The 17,070-nt window shown below is 36.6% G+C and overlaps 1 protein-coding gene across 1 annotated transcript in view; it reads left to right on the forward strand.

Annotated features, from left to right (window-relative positions):
- The window catches only part of LOC106867760 (cAMP-specific 3',5'-cyclic phosphodiesterase 4C), a 704,791-nt gene that overhangs the window by 1,059 nt on the left and 686,662 nt on the right, over window positions 1–17,070 (forward strand). The gene's annotated exons all lie outside the window — the stretch shown is intronic.

The raw sequence follows: 17,070 nt of genomic DNA on the forward strand, positions 1-17,070 counted from the left end.
AGAGAGAGAGAGAGAGAGAGAGAGAGAGAGAGAGAGAGAGAGAGAGAGAGAGAGAATCAGTGTTTGTGTTGTGAAGTTTTAGTAACTACGATCAAACTATTATAAATACTTCTTTCTTCGACTGTACAGAAATAGACTTCCACAGCAGAAACGTCAAATTTAACTAATCATGTGTGTGTTTGTGTATGTACGTGTGTGTCTGTTTGTGCATGTACGTGTGTGTGTTTATATGTGTGTGTGAATAAGAAATGTGTCGTTGATGGTGACACTGTACCCATCTCTGATCTAGATGATCGTTGTAGACAAATGGTGACAGATGGCACTAGCCAATAGAGTAAATGTTAACACTTCCCTCTTTCTCTCTGGCTATGATATTTATTACCGACATCCTTTACAGCTATCAACCTGGTTTTTTTACTCATCCAAACAGACAGCTGTGTACTACATGAAACATTAGCTCTTTATTTTAGTGCACTAGATACGTGTGGACAACTAAAATAAACAAACTTCACACTGCTTGCTGATAAATATTGCAATATTAGAGTGTAATTAGAGTGTAATTACTGTTTACTGTTTCAAAGGGTTGTACCCTTAATTACGTTATCATCTGGTTGTAATTAACGTATTTCTAAAATGTATAAATAAATAACAATAAAAGCAAATTCGGATGTAAAGCAAATCTCTGGGCTCATTTATAGTTTGTTGTCAGGTAAAGAATGTTGAGTGCTTTTACAGCGAACTTGTGGAAATATTTCATCTGTACTTTCAACACTTGTTGAACTGATTCTATGGTTTGTTATGCTACACAACAGGTTTTCATATTCACACCTGTTGTACATCTAGATCACTGACTGTACAATAATATAAAGACGTCATATTCTGATGTATACGCAAGCACAGGAAAAGAAAAACACTATGTAAAAATCATATATTTACTGGAGGTGCTAAATGTTTTATTCGTTGTAACTTTCAACGTAAACAAATAAATAGTGTCTGCTGCACATAAACGCATAATTGCGCAGTCACGCACACGCACACGCACACACACACACACACACACACACACACACACACACACACACACACACACACACACATTATACACAGCTCCACTTTCTGGGAGAATATTTATTATTCAGGAAGCTTTCTGCCTCCTCTAGAAGTATGACAGAGTTTCAAATCAACTGAGATTATCAAAGCACTTAGTTGACAAACCCCCTCCCCCTTTAAGGAGTATTTAAAATCTAGAAACACCATAAACAAGAGAGATAACTCCAATGGCATCAATTCATCGAAATTTTTGAACAATATAGATAATGTTGGTTGTAATGGATCCGGACCCTAGGTTCGTCTTTTTTATATAGGATTTAGTGAACAATAGCGCCTTAACCACGAGAACATCTAATTTGACTGAAACGTGTCTGTTTCTTTTACCTGTTGGTTTCAAAGAGCAATCTGCATTTATTGCAGTTATTTCAGGAGCTTGTTGAGTATTATAAATTATAGATTATTAAACACCCGAGAGGGAGAGTTTGTACTCTGATTGCTTTGATAACCTCAGTTGACCAAACGTTTTTTTTTTTTATCTCACTATATTTGTACTTCATATGTGGAAGGCATATAAAAAAAAACCCCAAAAATTATTTTCTCCATTCATTCATATCATTGATGTCCTTAATCAGTGCCGTTATACGCCCTTTATGTATTGATCACTATTTGTCTTGCCAACTAAAATAGAATATACTCAGTTGAGGACTATATTATGTTTCAGTTAGTAAGGTCTCCTAAACATGTTACCTGTTCCCATCAGTTGGCCTTAGAGACAAAGATTCATTGTGTATAGAGTTCAGAAACTTTGATCAACTTGATCCTATTGGAATTATTACCGTTGCCCGTTGGTTTTAGACTTTAAGCGTCTGTAGAGGGAGCTTTTTTCTAGTAATTGCTTGCTTGAACGAAGTTTTCATTTCGCTACAATACATATAACACACATATTTAAGCCGACACAAAAATACGTTCACAAATGCCTGCAAACTTTCACATACCCAAACATGCTTATATATATGTGCGTATGGATATATGTAGGTACTTACATGTATGTGTGTGTGTGTATATATTTATATATATGTATGTATGTATATATATATATATATATATATATATATATATATATATATACAAGTTCAAAAAGCAATAACAAAAAAAAACAACAAAGTGAGGACGTGATATGGATAGTGTTATTGGACGCTCAGGAAAGGAAAGAAAGAGTGTATGACGTTTCGGGCGTAGCCCTTCGTCGGAAAGATGGAAAGTTCGGAGAATGGAAGAACGGAGAAAGAGGGAAATGGTACCGATGCCCACGAGGTTACATTGTGAAAAAAAATACATGTATATATATATTTATATATGTACATATACATATTTATATATATAAATATATATATATATATATACATATGTATATATAAGCATTTTGTATATCTATTTATCTATTTATCTATCCATCTGTCTGTGTGTTTATGTGTGTGTGTGTGTTTGTGTATACACTTATATACATGTGAAGGGGCGTGAGTTCGAAAACCCTCGGCGCGTTGTGTCCTTGTGCAGACATTTTATTTCACGTTGCTCCAGTCAGCCTGGTTGGCAAAAATGAGTTGTACCGGTAATTTGAAGGGCCAGCCCAGCAAGATTCTGTGTCACGCTGAATCTCCTCGAGAACTATGTTAAGGGTACGCGTGTCTATGGAGCGCTCAGCTATTTTCACGTTAATTTCATGAGCAGGTTGATACGTCGATCGGATCAACTGAAACCCTCGTAGTCGTAACCGACGGAGTGCCAGTTATACACATACATGCTTATATATACATACATATAAATATTCATATATGATTTCTTTCAGCCATTTCTGATGATTGGCAGAATTGGCTATTAAGAGATTGTATGATATTGTATTTTAGTACAAATGATAGTACGTTTGAAAAGAGATATTTGTATACAATATCAATATCAAAATTCTGCACTAAATTTAATCGAAAGGAGTCATCTATGGCATACGTATAGTAAAGGCTACAAATTATCAACCGTGATAAAATAAAAAAAAGTCATATCTTCGCTTTGTAATTCTTTAACAAAGGTTAAAGGCAAACTGCTGCTGTTTCAGAAGCGTTTTTTTTTTATCGATAAATAATAATCCCCTTCAATGATGCCTAAATATCACTTCTTGTGATATTTTTTTCTCCAAACCCAATTTTTAATTTTCAATTCACCAGAGGAAAATATTTTTCATGATGTAATCGAATAATTCATCAATAGAAAATACTCTTGAAACAGCTGAAATGAACCTTAACCCATTTATGTTGGATCTGGAACTTGCATTGGATCGAGAACCTGCATGCCTGTGTGCATCGGTACATAATTGCATATACATGCGTAGTTATATCCTTGTGCTTATTTGTGTGAACATGTACATATGTTTGTAGGTGTATGAATATGCCCGTATATGCACGGGTATGTAGGGATGTATTTGTGTATGGTATATACATGTATGTGCCGAACTCGACCCTGACTTGGTGTCCTTAATATTACGAATCTTATATACATCTTGTGTGTGTGTGTGTGTGTGTGTGTGTGTGTGTGTGTGTGTGTGTGTGTGTGTGTGTGTGTGTGTGTGTGTGTGTGTGTGTGTGTGTGTCGGCGAAACTAGTCTAGTGATTCTAGAGATGCGCATGGGGCAGTTATCTCCCCTGTCAGTGTATATATATTGCACGCTTCTTACAGCATTAAGAGTTTTTAACTCTTCTTTCCGGCAATATAGGTGCTTCGGCATCGTCAGTCACAATTAGTGATGATAAAAATTTTCCTTTATGGTATTATATTGCGCCTAGCTGGTTATATTCATTTTTAATATACGCATTAACATATACCATTAATAGTTATCGCCAAGCTAACACGGCAGTCCAGAAAAAATAGGACGAATGCTGCCGTTCACTAGCTCCAAGAGGCCATCGCCTCTAGCTATGTGACACACAAACCTGTGTCCATTACAGCCTTCGAACAGGGGAGGTCATCAACTTCCTCATGCTGGTTCAGACATCCACAGACTAGTTTCAGGGTATTTGCCCTGTAGCAATGTGGAGTAGTCGAACCCAGCAGGCGTCGCTGTTGACTGTCTGTTCGAAGATTTATATATATTCAGTGGAACACATCCAAAACTAGTCTGTGGATGTCTGAACCAGCATGGGGAAGCTGATGACCTTCCCTGTTCGAAGGTTGTATGTCAAATAGCTAGCTAGATGCGATGGCCTCTTGAAGCTAATCAACGGCAGTATTCGTCCTATTTTTCTGGACTGCCATGTTAGCTTGGTGATATCTATTAATACCCAGTACTGCTGCCGTAGTCTCCTTTAGAGAGATTTAGAAATAATATTTCTATTTTTGAAAGCCATAAATTTTTCTGGTAAAATATATATACTGACAGCCGGATTTAGCCAAACCGTCGAGGGTGTGAGCAGTCACTACTGACGAACCTATGACTGATAGGCAAAACTAGTCTAGTAATCCTAGAGACGATTATGGGGCGGTTACCTCTCTTATCAGTATATATACATTGCGCACTTTTTACAACATTAAGCATTTTTAACTCTTATTTCTTGTAATATAGGTGCTTCGGCATCGTCAGTCACAATTAGTGACGATAAAATTTTCCTTTTATGGTATTATATTGCACCTAGCTGTTATATAAATTTTACATACACACACATATACAATACATACATACATAGATATAGATATAAATATGTATGTATATGTATAAATGTCGCTTATGTGTATTTTTATGTATATATTCTTTCCTACATATATACATATATGTTTGTGTGTGTGCGTGTGCATGATTTATAGTAAAAAAGCTGCATAAGTGACGCAAGTGCTCAAGGGCCAATTCGAGATGAAACTCTTAGTCCTTGAGTCACGATTGCTGCACACACACACACACACACACACACACACACACACACACACACACACACACACACACACACACACACACACACGCACACACAGCACACACTACACACACATATACTTCTGTTACATACTGGACGGTGACTTCAGTGCGACGGACCTTACCTTATTACACTCTTAAGGATTATGTTTGGATGACAAGCGTCTGGGAATACTCAGTCTCTTACACTTTAATTGCAAGTGACGGAAGATTCATGTATAGAGAGTGTACGTATGTGCATATGTGTGTATGTGCGCATGTGTTGTGTGTGTATGTGTGTAGGTGTGCGCTAGGTGTGTGAATAAGCATGAAAAAATAGAAAAGGTAAAACTCCTTTCTGCCTATCCTTAGAACCCGCCTTTTCTTTCTTTCTTTCTTTCTTTCTTTCTTTCTTTCTTTGTCACTGGCACTGTTCCACTTTTTTTACACATTAATATCAATTGAAAGACATGAACCCTCACAATATCATATTTTTTATAAATGCAAGAGGTCAAGTCGTGCCTAATCAAAATCTCCACCCAGTTTCAATTATCAGTTGATGCAACAACAGTTATGCACCTAATCCTCCCGCCAAATGGACGTCAATGTTTCTTTCCATTCTTGCCCTTAAAATGTAAGTCTTTCGTACCAAATCAATAGAAAACTTATACAAAATAATAATAATTGATCCTCGAAGTGACTTAATAACTGGTGCAAAATATTGATTTCTGTTTTTTGCTTATACGAGGCTAAATTTATGAGATTTTGTGGCGTTAATGTTTTCCCCTGACGAATTTGAAGAGGAACGATGAGGTTTCAAATGTAATGTATTCGTCACATGTTAGGGATTAGCTAAATGAGAACCTAAGAGGTTAAACTTTGCAAGAGCTAATATTTCTTTATTATTCTTTTATTCTTATATTGTTACTTGTTTCAGTCATTTGACTGCGGCTATGCTGGAGCATCACCTCACAAAGTTCTTTTAGTCGAAGAAATCAACCCCAGAACTTATTCTTTGTATGCCTAGTACTTATTCTATCGGCCCCTTTTGCCGAAGTTATGGGGGCGTAAACACACGAACATCGATTGTCAAGTGATGGTGTGGGGACAAACACAGTCACAAAGAAACACACACACACACATATATACATACACTCACACACACACACACACACACACACACACACACACACACACACACACACACACACACATATATATATGACGGACTTCTTTCAGTTTCCGTCTACCAAGTCCACTCACAAAGTTTTGGTCGGCCCAAGGCTATAGTAGAAGATACTTGCCCAAGGTGCCACGCAGTGGGACTGAATCCGGAATCGTGTGGTTGGAAATCAAGCTTCTTTATTTCATAAATTTTGCCATAAAGGCATTACATAGAGGAGACAAACAAAGACAAACAAACATAAAGAAGCTGCGGGCTGGACACGGACGTTAATGAGTGAAATGAATACAAAAAGATGAGTAAAAAATGAGAGAGGCACCAGCGCCCGCCGACCGACAACCCCTCGAGAAGCAAGCTTCTTACCACACAGCAACACTTGCATGAGCGAATAAGACTGACTAGGTCAAAAATTGTTCAATAAAAATCATCAACAAAATCAAATTAAATCAAGTTCTAAAGTCCTCCACATCCGGGCCCCCAAGATTCCTGCTACCTGCAGGAAAGCCCGCAATGGCTGGCTCGGCTTTATGATGATGAAGTCCTTCTTGTCACATATCCTTTCAACTTTGTAACCTTCACTAACATATAAGACCTCCGCACACACCTGCGGAGGCCAATTTGGGTCGTCTATAGCGGTCGAATCGTACCGTTTCCGAAAATAGTAAGGTGTGGAAGAGATAACCAGTCGCTTAGCTATATTTGAATTAATAGTGTTAAAGCTGGAGAGAGCTCCGTCAATGTATAATGTATAAAAAAGGCCTCAGATCATTAGAAATATGGTGAGTCTATAGGGATGTAGCTTGATCAGAAAGTTTGCAGCCATGCCTGGACAAGGTGTTTGTTTATGTATCAATCAGTGACTTTGTAAGGGACCAGTAATATGCCATAGAGAAAAGTATCCTTTCAATGTTTCAAATTCGTCCATTAGAAGATGACCTGTGGACGTCCATGGTCAAAATCCTGATAGGTGATAGTCGTACCGCTATTGGAAATAAACTTCAGACATTGGCGATGAAATGAGTGACGCGGGTGCCATAGCACACGTAGTAAGATGCAAGTTGTAGCCGATAGATGACGACGACGCTGCTGCTGCTGCTGATGATGACGACGATGACGGCAACAGCGACGCTGATGATGATAATTGTATAGAAGTAACATTGATACTTACTGAGAACAGAAAGAACTCCTAAGCGTAAAAGCAGCGATCGTTTATGATGCGAGAAATGTTGGTAATAAAAGTGATATTTCGGTATTTAACAGGTCAACAAGGTTTCTTAGTAATAGAACACGTTGTTATGTATTTCTTCCTCTTTGTAGAAGAAAAGAGGAAAGCTTTAAGGTGTTTAGTGAAGAAAGAACGTACAATTTGAAGGTGTTTAATTTTGTTTTTCTATAAGTTGTTGATGAAGTAAACTTCATTGTTGAATATTGAAGTCCTGAAGTATTATAGAATTGATTGTAATATAATGAAGTGTAGAATATTTAAACTTAGCGTTGTGTTGTATTCCAATGCTTGAAATGGCTTTAATAGCTCCATGTTTCTAAAATGAAATAGTGCATATCAAGATCGTAACTTATTCTATATTTCCATGATTATTGCTTACTTGGCGAATTTGGTTAGGATTTAGCCAGAATATCTGTGGAAAGGTTGGAATATAGCTAGAATGCTAGAGTTTAAATTAGAGGTGCCTATGAACGCTGTAGGAAAATATTAAAAGGAAATTATAATAGTATTTGGTCTATAAATTTATTAAATACTTTCTTTTATTGTAGACTGTGGCTGTTTTCAGTAACGTAATTCAGGAAAGCTAACACAAATTCTCATGTCATCTATGGATAGACGATAAATCGTCTATTCATAGATAAAGTAAAATTTATAATAATTCATAATATGCTTAGCGGTATTTCGCCTGTCTTTACGTTCTGAGTTCAAATTCCGCCGAGGTTGACTTTGCCTTTCATCCTTTCGGGGTCGATAAATTAAGTACTAGTTGCGTACTGGAGTCGATCTAATCGACTGGTCCCCTTCCCAAAAATTTAGGGCCTTATGCCTAGAGTAAAAAAAAAAATTTCTTTTACTTATATAATTTGCCTCTGATTAACCAAAGTTAATTTTCTGAGGAGACAATTTGATCTCAGTATCATATTGGTACACTCCGAGATATCAAACATCCTAAATTTTTGTCTTGATCATTTCCTTTCCTCATATTTGATAATCGACTATTTCAAATTATGACAATTTAGATCATATTTTACATAAACATATTGAATAATTAATGGCTTTCAGTGTTGTAAAGAGAAATCAGGGAACACATGAACATCAGCGAAGCAAATTTTAGTCTTTCTCACAAAGCAATTATCAAGCGAAAATTTAAATAATACTTTTTTTTTTTTTTTACATCAGTAACATGTTGTTTTGTCGTGTTTTACTGTTTGGTAGATTTTATTGTTTTCCAGATGGATGCTGGTAAATATCCAGATGAATTTTATGAACGGTTTTCTATTTTTGTATCAAGAAATTGCAAAACTGTTTAAAACAGTAATCTCTTTATCAGAGCGCTGAAATATAAACACTAAATATTACATACTGCTTTCCGAAGGGGTGTCTGTGTGTTTGGAAAATACCATTAAAAAAAAAAAAGAAACTCTAATTGTTCTTACTATATATGTGTCGGAAGAAAATTGTTCATAATCTGTGGAAACTCTTGTGAGACAGAAGATAAGGGGAATGTATTTATCATAATGCTTGAAAATTTAGAGATTAGCGGCAGATGGAAACAATTAGAGGTAAATAAGGAGTTCGGTGGAAAACTGGTTATCAGACAGAAAAACTGGATGAGCAAATTAGTGAGAGAAACTATTAAAGTTGTAGTTAATTATGGGTAATGGAGAATTGTAGGTATAAATTTCAAATATGATGCGTCATTATAGAAGAGTGACGCCAAGCGAGTTCTAAAGATGATCAATAAGAAATGTTTTATCATTCAATTGCATTATCTTGATCCTGACCTAAGATTTCTGGAAAAGTCCTATATCGATGATGGCTTTTGTTGAGCATTAACAAATAGTGAGAACTTTTCTTCATATGGGAATTATCGATATTAGAGGACTGCGTCGGATTATCTTGGTCGCAGAGTGCTTATAACCTTTGAAGGCCCTCCTAGGCTTGTGAGATTGATGCTGTTGATTAATATAACGTTTGTATCAGAATGTTGACATGAATGTGAAGGGCATTTGTTCAAAGGATCTCTATCAATATTCTTATCATAATAAATGCCCACATCAATGTCTCTATCAAGATCTAAAGTAAGGCGCTATAGCATAGTAACGTGTCAACAACGAAAACACCTATGACAGCCTATTCTATAATCTCTATAGACACTCCCCAACAGTTAATAATGCGAAGATAAAATCTTCAGTGAACTGTAAATAATTTCTCTAAAATCTTTTAATAATTTATTTCGTAAAAATGTAAAATATGTACTCGCTAAAATGAACACAGAAATTAATTGTCAATAGAAATATTTGACAATGAAATGCCAAAGATATCACAATAATTTTGGTGATAACTAGCGTCTGATTATTTACATAAGTATTTTTATTTATTTATGTGTTTCAGCATGGCTGCGGCCATGCTGGTGCGTCAATTTTTCTTAGTTTTGTCCGAAACAATTTGTATTCTTGTTAAAAGAGTTACAAAGAAATAATGAGCTTATTCATAATAGAATAGAGGAGAAATATTTACTTTGTTACTATCACTAGGCGTAGGAGTGGTAAGTAACTTGCTTACCAACCACATGGTCCCGGGTTCAGTCCCACTGCGTGGCATCTTGGGCAAATGTCTTCTACTATAGCCTCGGGCCGACCAAAGCCTTGTGAGTGGATTTGGTAGACGGAAACTGAAAGAAGCCCGTCGTATATATGTATGTGTGTATGTGTTTGTGTGTCTGTTTGTCCCCCCCCCCCAACATTGCTTGACAACCGATGCTGGTGTGTTTATGTCCCCGTAACTTAGTGGTTCGGCAATAGAGACCGATAGAATAAGTACTAGGCTTCTAAAAGAATAAGTCCTGGTGTCGATTTGCTCGACTAAAGGTGGTGCTCCAGCATGGCCACAGTCAAAAGACTGAAACAAGTAATAGAGTAATAGAGTATCACTGCTGAAGTAGTCGGTTTAATAACTAGGAGCTCCAAATATATTGCAAAAGCGCTTCCAGCCAGTTGACATATGATATAACATTACACCGTCTCATCTGGCCATGTGATATTTTCTTCACATTAAGTTTTTGTATGTTTCTAAATTCTGATGAAGCTTTTGGAAAAGGCGAATACGATGAAATGGTAAAGCGAAACATTTGCTCTTCTCTACATCGTAGTTTTAGAAACTAATGATGCTGTTACTATTTTCTTTGTGTATATTTCTATGGACTGAGCAGAAAAATAATGTTATTATGTTTATGTTACAGTAAATGAGTCTGGATGTTTAGAAGTAATTGTATAGGAACCATGTGGGTAGCATCTTGCGGAATAGAACGAGGTGCCCTTGCATGTCCTGGTCGCCTTTAGTTTTATGTTTTTTGTTATTATGGAGATAGTCTGTGATCGGTTCAGCCAGTTTTCCGAAGTGTTATGTTCTGGTGTTCTTGAAGTGTGTTGCGATTTATTATAGTGTGACTAAAGCCAAGTAATACTGGCAAAATCTATGATGGATCTCATACAGAGTACCGATGCAAAGTAGTGCTATTTAATTTGCTTTTTTTCGCCATGCTTTCAACGTGTAATCAAGCAGGTAATACGTCAGTAGATTCTCGATTAACTGCGTCGCTTCTTATATATTATGATTCCACTTAGTTGAGGAGCATATTACGTATTGCAGCATGCAGTAGTTGATCGTATGGGAAATAAAGTGGTATTCTCTCTGCTGTCTGCTATATTTCTGTTCACCTGTTAGGTTTGATGGGTGTCAGCAAAGTTGACATGGTCTCGTGACAGTTACTGCTTCTCTGTTCCTATTGCTGGTGATATGCATCCCTGCACAGTGACTAGGCTAATGTTATAATTGATACGAGATGCGTTCAAAAAGAACCCGACTTTATTTTCCACCGCTAAAACAAATGCCGTACGGGCAAAATCCTTTGGGTGCGCATGCATGAAAATTTTCGTGCCGGTAGGCCGCATCAGTTCCCGGCTGTTACGCCTAGAGTACGGACGTCTATGCGCCCTCGTCGGATTTTCGTTTTCATGAAAGATAACCGAATGCATCTAACAGAGACCATAAACCCCGTGTCTAATCATCGGTGATGATGGTCTTCATGTAGTCAGGGTCGTGGTTTGTACAGTCCAGCATGTCTTAAGCAGTTTACATGCGGAGTTGCTTCTGCAAGTTTATGAAGGGTGACGTTGCCTCCCACCCAAAACTCTTTACCCACGCGACATTTGTTTTTGCGGGTTAAAAAATAAAGTCGGATACTTTTTGAACGCACCACGTATTATTTTATTGCGAATATATTTTTTGAAGGTTTAATGCAGTTGGATCATGCATTTATAATGAAAATTAGACAGTCCACAAAAAATTGCAGGATGTGTCATCCACACCTTTACCTATTTCGAAAATATACCGTTGTATTATATCATTGCACAAAGGAATTTATTGATTATGCTAGTTTCTGGTATGTGCAACATACTATGTGACTCCTTACTTAACTTCTGGTAGGACCAATTCTTCACCAATTGTATTAGGCGTTCTGGATTTCACAATCGCTAATGAAGTTTTGTAAGAGGCGCATAACCATAATATCTTTACACTGGTAGAATTAAAACATACTTGACATTGTCAGCTGTTTACAAAATTAGCCTGGAAATGCTTCAAAATAAGATGGATCTTATTTGTCTTGTCAGCATGAACGTTTTTCAAGTGCTTTTCTAATCTTGAATGTTTCATGAATTCATTGGAAAGTACTTATTGGCAATTCAGGCAAATAACTTGTTTCTAAGTGATGGAATAAAACCTTAAATTTAATATTCGATACGTTATAGCCAGAATTTTTTCTTAGATTCTGCTGTTGCTCAATGTGTAAAAAATATATCATAACAGATATATAAATTGTTTATTTTTTATAATATTAATTAAATTATGCTATCACAATATTCAATGTAGACGACAGTTATATAAGGACTAATAATTTGTATTTTGTTCTATTTATTCATTTCTCTTTACCCTCCAACATTTACTACCACAACCTTGCTTTGCAATGTCATTCTTGTGTCTTCCAGCGACCCAAAGGCTTGTATGTATGTATGTAGGTAGGCAGACAGGCAGGCAGGCAGATATTCATGTGCACCACATATACGTGTTAATGTGTGCGCGCGTATAACTACACGTGAACACGTGCATATCACGTGCATATACGTATGTACAAAGCACACACATATACATCTGCACCCCTGACAGCACACACAGCTGGAAGGATGACAACATTATATATTTCAATTTCGGTATCAATGCGAATACCATGGTTGTTCCACATTCTGTGCCGAAATTTTCCAAAAGCTGCACCGCTTTGCTAATATGAGATTGCATTTCAACATCAATGCAGGCACTTGAGAACTGTGCACTTCCAGGATATTTAAGATAATTTACATATTTTAGCTCAGTCTTACATTCCCAGAGTTATGTCTTAGGACAGGTTGATGCAATACTTGTTTCTTCAGTGCATTACAGTGCAGTGAGGCGAAGGTTGTTGCAGGCTTTTGGGAACTGATACAGGGCTAATCTTGCGCAAGCAATCCATAACCATCTTTAAACAACAGTTTACAGTTATTTAAATGCTTAAATTTGGTTTTTGCTTACAGTGTGCGAAGATTAAACACTCTGCTGTTATATCACGGCTTAATGTCAATTCAGGTGGAAGTGTTCTGACAGAAAAAAAATGATGTTGAAAAGGTCAGGTGCTAAGATGCCTCCTTGTTTTACAGCATTTGTGACAGAATATTGTACATATATGTTTCCATTATGCCTAACACTCCCATGTTTTTGTATATGGTGCGCCAATTTCATGATGTACAAACACGGGTGGACAACCCCTTTCAAAACGGAATCAACATCGGCTCTCAGGCAGGTGATTGTTAATGGTAGTAGGGTGAACGAGGCGATTCAATAGTTGAAAAGAAGTAAACACCTCTGTTATTGTCGCATGACTCTCTGTTACCCTTGTTCTTGTATAGGTGAATGAGTGTAGCATTCTTGAACTCTTGGGGATGGCACCTGCTGACCACACGAAGGCAAATAGCTCAGTTTTTGAATGAGCATCTCACCACCAGAGGCATATACATATTTCAATAGAAATAAAGTTTGTATGTGGTGCTTATTAATGGACAATGACCTTATAGCTCCACTGCGTCCAAGAACTGTGTTCATGGGAATCTGCACCAGATTGTCAATAGCTTTCTCATTTACGTTGGACTGTATGCTAAGAACGTTCAGAACAAGTTCAACTCATTTTTCATGTATAAGCTTCTTTGTGCTTTTCCATTTGCCGAGAGAAGGGGCAAAACACTCACGCACGCTTTGAAAAAATTAATTCGTGCATTTTTTGTGCTCCCTAAATTTTCCAGTTATTTTTTGTATACATATCCTTGAGTAATACAAACTCTTGAGTAATATTCAGGGATAGGAAATTGGAACGAATTCGAGTTGGGAAAATATTTTTCATAAACTGAAATCGAACAAGTGTATCATTTAAGTTCTAAATGCTGCTATTTGAACTCAAATCGATGAAAAATATTGCTTGTTGCTTTTGTCTAGCCCTGATCAACCGTTCTAATCATGGTCATCATCCCATCAGACATAGTGTCCAACATTATGGCACACAGAACATAGTATAGTAGACTATATGACATTGTATTACATTATAGTGCTAACATATCAGTAAGTCCTACGCTTTCTTTTTAAGACAACAGTATTATTTGAAGGAAATTTGTCTGCTACTTCTAGCAAGTATATCGACCACGTATAGGCATCTCTTAGTTTGTATCCCGGGTTTTCCCAAGTAACTTTGGGATGATATTCTATTTAGCAAATCATTTTTATGTTGGAGCTTATTGTCATTTTGACTTCTACTCGGATAACTAATACATTCCTCCGCTAACTATTGATTTGATCTCCTTTGCCTACACGGATCCATGAATGATCATAAAATTGCTCATTTCTGGATCAGAACTATGTTCCTCTAATGTCAGCTTGTGTTTTAATCTATATTTACTAAAAACTGATTATCAAATTGTTAAAACATTAAGATATTTTTTCGCAAAAAGATGCTTTTATAAAATATTTCTTAAAAAGACGACATCAGTTTTTAGACGTTTTAATTAACTCACTAAATCTGAATCATTTTATATGTCATAGTTAAACCTGAATAATGAAGACGCATCGACTATAAAATGATATTTCAAACAATATTCTGTTACGAACATTTCATGCTGTAAAATAAAATACATTTCAACACATTTTCTTCTCTTTATTGAAGTGTGGCCTACATCGATATGTATTACAATATATCAGTTTTCCTTTCTGCTTATTGTTTAATGTATTTGTGGGTTTTCTAGAAATAGTTTAAAACATGTCAAGGGTAACTGAAAAATACTATTTTGGCTATGCGTTACAGGAAAATTATGATTTAGATTGACTTGTTTAGTAATTTTATAAATTAACGTCTGATAGATCATTTCCTATTTACACAGTATGGAAATGGATTTTTCCAACTTTATCTATTTTACTGTCTTAAAGTTTAACAACAGCTTACAACTTATGATTATAGTTACTTTTCAACGGTATCTGCTACATACTTATATAGGAAAGCTTTTAAAATATAACTCTTCAACTGAACAATAGTTTTACCAATATCGTGTTTTATAGCGAATATATATGTAAGGAGCGTTTCGAAAAATATCATCACAAGAAGCTAATTTACAGTTTGTAATTCCGTATGAATACTGTGATCTCGGAATTGCTTTGCACAATTTAATGCTTTCTAATTGTTTAGATTTTGGTTTAATATTTAATGTGATTCTATTTCAATTTGCTGTACACAATACACCTTAGCTTTACCATATTAAGAAATACTTTTACCTTGCACGTCTTGTACTGTCTCTAAGGTTGTGAGAAACAAGCAGTAGCTAAAAAATAATGATAAAAGTAATAAAAATAGATTAGTAAATCTAACATTCCTCAAGTTAAAAGAATTTCAAGAACATGTGGAGATACAGACTGAAGACAAAATAAGTTGCCAAACGCTGTTTCAACACAAATTACTTATAATTTTCAAAGAATTATATTGCCATAAAAATTCATTTTCATTAATATCTAAAAATGAATAATTGTATAAATAAAGGGCCTCAATTGACAATCAATTTACATCGCAACTGAAATCGTTATTATTTATTTTTATAAATTTCAACTTGAAATTGAATATCTAATTTCTTTTTCTTCAATTAACACCTATGACTGCACGTTGTTATCTGCATTGGTTCTATTTTAGTAACTGCGGTTAGATATTTCTTTGTGAAAAATATACATACACAAAAGTAATGTCTTCTTGCTCCATACATATAGCAACAGATAGCTAAAGAAGGTTTGCAATTTTTTGATGCTTTAAATTATCGACCCCGAAAGGATGGACGGTAAAGTCGGCTACGGCAGGATTTGAGCTTAAAGCATGCAGAGCCGGAACTAGTAACAGATGCTGGCATCTCATTTGATCTGTTTATTTTTAGCTCCAGAAGGGCAGCGAGCTGGCAGAATCGTTAGCACGCCGGGCGAAATGCTTAGCGATATTTTGTCTGTCTTTACATTCTGAGTTCAAATTCCGCTGAGGTCGACTTTGCCTTTTATTCTTTCGGGGTCGATAAATTAAGTACCAGTTGCGTACTGGGTCGATCTAATCGACTGATCCTCACCCCCAAAATTTCGGGCCTTGTGCCTAGAGCAGAAAAGAATATTTAGCTACAGAAGGGCGGCGAGCTGGCAGAATCATTAGCACGCCGGGCGAAATGCTTAGCGGTATTTCGCCTACCGTTATGTTCTGAGTTCAAATTCCGCCGAGGTCGACTTTGCCTTTCATCCTTTCGGGGTCGATTAAATAAGTACCAGTTACGCACTGGGGTCGATATAATCGACTTAATCCGTTTGTCTGTCTTTGTTTGTCCCCTCTGTGTATAGCTCCTTGTGGGCAGTAAAGAAATAGGTATTTCGCCTCCCTTTACGTTCTGCTACCGAACTCGACTTTGCCTTACATCATTTTAGGGTCGATAAAATAAGTACCACTCGAGTATTAGGATCGATGCAATCGACTTCCTTCCCCACCAACATTGCTGGTCTTGTGCCAAAATTTGAAATCAATATTTAGCTCCACAAAGCGGTGAGATGGCAGAATCGTAATAGGCCGGGCAAAATACTTGGTGGCATTTCGTCCATCTTTACGTTCTGAATTTAAATTCTTTCGGAGTTGATAAAGTAAATACGATTTGAACACTGGGTTCGACGTAATCAACTAGCTCCCTCCCCTGAATTTGCTGGCCTTGTGCCAAAATTTGAAACCAATATTTAGCTGTTCACTAGAAATATATATGTTTATGAGAGCTTGACAGGCATCTTCAGCCAGCTGGTCGTGCTACTTCAGGCTGATGACGAGCAAAGACTCAGAAACATGTCCCTGAATGCAGGCTAGGCTGGGTGGAGGTGCTTGTCTCCCCCTCATAAACATAAGGACACAGGAAATGTGTCAAGGCCGACAGGAAGCGGTCCAGCTTCCTAGGGCTAAATAGCAGCGGTATGATTCCCTTATTGGGACTGTCATTTTAAGTTGACAGTATACAACTGCTTTATATATGTGTGTGTGTGTGTGTGTGT

Source organism: Octopus bimaculoides, chromosome 18 (genome assembly GCF_001194135.2).
Source record: "Octopus bimaculoides isolate UCB-OBI-ISO-001 chromosome 18, ASM119413v2, whole genome shotgun sequence".
Taxonomy (NCBI): domain Eukaryota; kingdom Metazoa; phylum Mollusca; class Cephalopoda; order Octopoda; family Octopodidae; genus Octopus; species Octopus bimaculoides.